This window comes from Panthera pardus, unplaced genomic scaffold, assembly GCF_024362965.1.
Source record: "Panthera pardus isolate Hobbes unplaced genomic scaffold, ASM2436296v1 HiC_scaffold_13, whole genome shotgun sequence".
Classification (NCBI taxonomy): Eukaryota; Metazoa; Chordata; class Mammalia; order Carnivora; family Felidae; genus Panthera; species Panthera pardus.
The window spans coordinates 72,508,635-72,514,868 of NW_026526688.1; the positions used below are offsets into that span (position 1 = coordinate 72,508,635).

Sequence of the window (6,234 nt, forward strand, 5' to 3'; positions counted from 1 at the left end):
GCCTTTTGTAGCAACGTGGATGGAACTGGAGAGTGTGATGCTAAGTGAAATAAGCCATACAGAGAAAGACAGATACCATATGGTTTCACTCTTATGTGGATCCTGAGAAACTTAACAGAAACCCATGGAGGAGGGGAAGGAAAAAAAAAAAGAGGTTAGAGTGGGAGAGAGCCAAAGCATAAGAGACTGTTAAAAACTGAGAACAAACTGAGGGTTGATGGGGGGTGGGAGGGAGCGGAGGGTGGGTGATGGGTGTTGAGGAGGGCACCTTTTGGGGTGAGCACTGGGTGTTGTATGGAAACCAATTTGACAATAAACTTCATATACTGAAAAAAAAAAAAGAAGGCTAGGACAACCCTGTTATCTAATGCTCAGAAAGGAAATAAATGAACTACCTAAAGTTGCCCTAAAATTGCAGCTTGTACTGACATTTGAACAAATGATTAACTTGGACCTAATCCCAAAATGATTTGAACAGTATAAATCCATGTTTTGTGAAGCTTTAAAACATTTATTAAAGCACATGAGCACAGGGGTTAGAAAAACATCCATTTACTGGCATGAATTCAGACCCCAGGAAAAACGAAGTCTTCTTTTAAGTAACATAAAGAGGTAAAAACAAATTAATCAAAACTAAGATAACACTGCTTTAAAAAAAAATCACATTTTGTTACCCATTTATGTTTGATAGGTTTCTATGAGAATTTGTGTCTGTGGCTTAATCTGAATGAATATGGTTCACAAAATACATAATACTTATGTCCTCTTAACTATAAAAGTTAAAAAAATAAAAACAAACAATAAAACCAGGAGACATAGCTGAGAGAATTTGACGTGGTACTAAAATTTACTGATATGAATAAGCATATAATGATGATAATAGAGCATAAAATCATGCTTTGCAACCCTGGTTACTTACTGAACATCCCCAGAAATACTTTTTAAAGCTATATAAATGCCTGAGCTCCAAATCCTGGGATTGTGATTTAAATTAGTCTCATATATGGCCAAAGTATTTATAATTTTTGAAAGCTGTGCAGGTGATTCTTTTGTTTTTCTTTTTTCTTTTTTCTTTTTTTTTTTTTTTTTTTTTGAGAGAGAGAGCGCGCGCGAGAGAGCAAATGGGGATGGGGCAGAAAGAGAAGGAGAGAGAGAATCCCAAGCAGGTTCTTCACTGTCAGCACAGAGCCCAACATGGGGCTCGATCTCACCAACTGTGAGATCATGACCTGAGTCAAGATCAAGAGTCAAGTGCTTAAGCCATTGAGCCACCCAGGCACCCCAGCCGTGCAGGTGATTCTTATGGGCACAAGGATTGAGAAGCACTAGATGAAGGCTTTACTGGGTCCAATTGTCAGAGTTTCAATCTTGGCTCTGTTTTGTACTTGCTGTGTAATCCCGAGAAAATTGCTTGACCAATCCAAGATTTACTTTGAAGGATACATAAGTTATTACTCACTGCTTGGCAAAATGCTGATTTTTTCCAAGGCTGTTGATTTAGGAAATATTTTCCTAAAGATATTTAATAGACAGTCCTTCACTTTGACCTGTCAATGTATATGTTTCCCGGGCTCTGAGTACTGGTGGGCATTCTCACTCAGTGAAAGCTAACATTAGAGACTGTGGTCACCGCTTTCCATTTTTAGTTGTTTGGGCAAAACACCTATAATCTGTCCACTAATGAGCATGGTATCTTGGTAAATTGGGTGTTTTGCAACAAATGTTACTTAGTCTGCTAAGTCCTCACTTTCTGCATTTTTTTTTTATTATTTTAGAAAAAGAGTACATATGCATGTGCACAAGTGTGTGGAAGAGGGGCAAAGGGTGAGGGAGAAAGAGAATCTCAAGCAGGCTCCGTGCTCAGTGCACAGAGCCCAATGGGGAGTGGATCCCATGACCATGAGATCATGAGCTGAGCCAAAATCAAGATTTGGATGCTCAACCAACTGAGCCACCCAGGGGTCGTGAGGTTTTGCCATTTATTTTATATTTCAGAGAACTTAAATGATAACTTGGTAAGAATTCACTGCTCATGATTACAATGACCTATGTGTACCATTGCATCACTTTAAAGCTAACCTACAGCTAATTAGAAACTAAATGCTTAGGATCAGGTCGTTTTCTCTGTCTCTCTCTCACCTTCCTTTTAGAAATGTGATTAAAACAAAATAGTTCAAAGTGTACTGAAACAAGGTTAATGAAAATTTTAATTAAGTTCAATATCTGGGTTTAAATATATCTTTGACATGCAGAACTTTATCACTAAAATACACGATCTTGTAACCAATATGAATATGTGAATAAAATACTAGAAATCTGTATTTTTCATCAATATAGTCCAAATAATCCAACAGAAGATCATTTCAGGCTCAGAATTTTTTAACCTTGAGAGGGAATTTACTACTTATTTGAATAGATAATAATAATAAGGAGTAAGTACATTAATAATCTTTTAAAATATATTCTTTCTAAAGTAGTTGAAAAGACATTCCCCTTTTGCAATATACTTTATTATGAAATTATTAAATAATAAACCTTAACCCAAAAAAGGCAAGCAACCTCAACTTTTAGATCCCGCAACTTGAATCAAAACTCCAATGCATATACATGGACAAATTATTTAATCTTTCTAGGGCCACAATTTTCTCATCTGTAAAATAAAGGCATTTATGGTACTTATGTCACAGAGTTATTGAGAGTAAGTGAAATAGCCCATGTAAATATGTATGTACCTGGGGAGGAAAGGTGGCCCCCACCCCCATAATCCCCACCAAGATGTTCATGGCCTTTTATGGTACGCTCCCCTTTAGTGTGGGTGGGAACTGTAACTTGTTTCTCGCCCATGGAGTGTAGCAAAAGTAATGAGAGATGTGATTACATGTATATGATTATATTATATCAGATTATAGCATCCATTTTGAGAGGAGACTTCCTTTCTGGATTTGAGGAAGCAAACAGCCACACAGGGAAGGTGCACATCTCAAAGAACTGAATAGTTTGACCTCTGGCCAAACTATTAGGTATGTACAAATTAGAATTGTTATGGATATCCAATAGGTTGAACTATTTATTATGAAATATTTCTGTATCTTTGATAATGCTTCCTGTCATTAGACTTTACATGTTCTCATCAGAAGTGAATATTCAGAGATTATAATTATAGGGAAAATTTAGGATGTCAGTAATTTTTACTTGACACTTAATATTTAAATACATTCTTTCCTAAAAAGCAATAACTCTACAATAAATTGTTGGGGGGGGGGATAGGATCAGAATGGCATGAAAAAGATATCTCTAATCACTTGAAATTTTGTTTTTTTATTTTTTTATAGTCTTGAGGGTTTATTTATTTATTTATTTTTACATTTATCGTGCCATAAATTTATAGGGAATGGGTTCCAACAGCTCAGGCTCCTTTCCATTGGTTCTCCCAAAGTGTGCTTTTCGGGGTGGGGCAGGCTGGCACTTCAGTTGAAACCAAGTCCCTTTCTCTTTGGCTTCCTTCTTTTTCTGATCATTTTCCTTCCCACATTTCAGGAAGCTCTCTTGGCTCTTTGAGTGCTCAATATGCTCAATAGCTACCTTCATTCTCTCGGCAAGAATCTTGCCCTTAACTTATTTGTTTACAAGAATGCCAACAAGAATGCCAACAAGAATGCCAGCAAGAATGCTGGGTAACATTGTAGACTCTTCCAGTTTTGCTATGGTAACATTTGTGGGGCACTCCTTTCTGAAAAGTGCCCATTTCCTTGATGTCCACAATATCACTTTTCTTGTAGATTCACATGGATGTGGCCAAAGGATTAACTCCATGTTTCTAAAAGGCCTAGAGAACATATAGCAGGTACCTCTCCCCTTTCCCTTTGCGTTGGTCATTTTGGTGAATTACTGGAAATAGTGGTTCTAGCCAAAAGGTAATCATTTGAAAAACTTAAATGTATCTTAAAACAGGGTTTACAGACCTTGAAGTACTGTATAGTTTTAGTCTGCACTAAAAACTACACGAAACTTGCATGTAAGTACCGAGAAGTCACCTATTCAAACTGCTTGACTCTGAATCCTAGCAATGTAATTGAAACTGAAACACTTCCCAGGGCCACAGAGATAGCAGCCATTAGACTCCAACTCCTGCAGGACCCTTCCTTCTCCCCTTGTCACCTTCTTCCTGCTACCCCCTGCCTTCCCTCAGAAAAAAAATCCAAAGAAGGAAAACATTTTTTCTGCATAGCACTTGGAGAGGCATTGCTTATCTTCTCATAGTAGGGTTTTGTTTTGTTTTGTCCTGGTTCCAGGGGAAAAATGAATGGATATCTCTCCTTGGGAGAATAGACACATTGAGGGTAGCGCACTAGCAGGCTATCTGAAAGAATCAGTGTCTATCTCTGCGCAGGAGGCTGAACATTTCCCTTCCCACAACCATCCCCCAACTGACTATCTCCATTCCACCTCAGTTCTCTGCAAAGCTTAGAGACTGATGGCTAAAGTTCTGTTTTGCTCCTGAATCTGCTTGATTCCTGGGGCATGATGGCAGAGTGAGTGGCGTGGGTTCACCCTTGTGGATAAAGTGGAATTTTGCAGTGCAAAGGAGCTTCAGACAAGAGCAGAGAGCAATGAAGAAGGAGGAATTGGTGGACAAAGTACATGAACTTAAGGCTGAGTGTAAAGACAGAAGTTTAGAGGGGCGCCGGGTGGCTCAGTCGGTTAAGATGCCAACTTCAGCTCAGGTCATGACCTTGCAGTCCATGAGTTTGAGCCCCGTGTTAGGCTATGTGCTGACAGCTCAGAGCCTGGAGCCTGCTTCATATTCTGTGTCTCCTGTGCTCTCTGCCCCTCCCCTGCTCGTGCTCTGTCTCTTCGGCTCTCAAAAATAAATCAACATAAGAATTTTTTTTTTTTAAAAAGACAAATAAAGAAAAGTGTTATGGGGGCATACCCTTCTTTGAAAGGACACAAATATTTAAGTGCTTTCCTTCTTGAGATTCAAGGGAAAGTGCAAAATAGGATTTTAATTTCTTTCTCCTTAAGTTGTAACTCTTTTAAATTTACTCTAAACTAGGGTGGCTTGGTCAGTTGAGCATCCAACTTCTGCTCAGGCCATGATCTCAGGGTTTGTGAATTCGAGCCCTGCGTCGGGCTCTGTGCTGACAGCTCAGAGCCTGCAGCCTGCTTTGGATTCTGCGTTTCCCTCTCTCTCTGCTCTTCTCCCACTTGTGCCCTGTTTCTCTCTCAAAACATAAACATTAAAAAAAATTAATTAAAAAAAATTTAAAAATAAATTCACTCTAAACTTTCCAGTAAGACATTTGCCTTTCTCTGCATAGACTGTGTTGGTTTTCAGACTGAAAGGAATAGTGTGGGAAGGAGGATGAGAACCTCACACGTGGATGACTGTTTTCTGGGAATTGGGAGAGACACCCTGCTCCATCAGAATCACTGCAGTTTGGAAATATTAGATTACTACCCCAAATCACAGAGTTGGTGAGTAAAGAACTGGGACCCAAGCCCTTCCAAGTCCAGTTCATACTTAACCTATCCATGTTTTTCACTTCAACGCGTTGTTATGGCTGAATTGTGTCCTTTCAAAATTCATATGTTGAAATTCTAACCCCCAGTACCTGAGAACGTAACTATGTTTGTAAATAGGTCCTTTAAAGAAGTAACTGAGGTAAAATAATGTCATATGGGGAGGCCTAATCCGATATGACCGGCGTCCTTATAAGAAGTAATTAGGGCACCGACACGCACAGGGGAAGGACCATGTAAAGACACTGAGAGAAAATGACCATCTTTAAGCCAAGAAAAGAGACCTCAGAAGAAACTAACTCTCCCGACACTTTGATCTTGGACTTCTAGTCTCCAGATCTGTGAGGAAAACATTTCTGTTCATTTACCTAGTTTGTGGTATTTTATTGTGCCAGCCCTAGGAGATGAATACACATTTTATTTGGGGTTGCCACTTTTCTGAGACAGAATGAAGAAAACAAAAATATTATGTTTGTAAACTATTTAAAGAATAATATTTACAAAGAAAATTAAATGAAAAAAAAATGAAACAAAAACACCAAAATTCAATATTTGCAATATTCACCCTAAGGAGAATTTTTCTAGTTGATTTAGAAATGTGTGGAAATCAGCATTGTAAGGGAAATGCTGAACTGGTCTTTGACTATGCCAACTAAAATTGATTTTTCTCCTTTTTCTGTTCTGATTAATTTATTTTCCCTCAGAAAGAAA

At 38.4% G+C, this 6,234-nt stretch overlaps 1 long non-coding RNA gene across 1 annotated transcript; it reads right to left on the bottom strand.

Moving 5' to 3' along the window:
• Positions 1-3,649: 3,649 nt before the first annotated feature.
• On the bottom strand, positions 3,650-5,200 carry LOC128776531 (uncharacterized). The gene is made up of 2 exons (XR_008421651.1): positions 5,054-5,200; positions 3,650-3,850 (listed from the first exon to the last, which is right to left on the bottom strand). It is a non-coding gene; the product is annotated as an uncharacterized LOC128776531 (long non-coding RNA).
• Between the last annotated feature and the right edge of the window lie 1,034 nt (positions 5,201-6,234).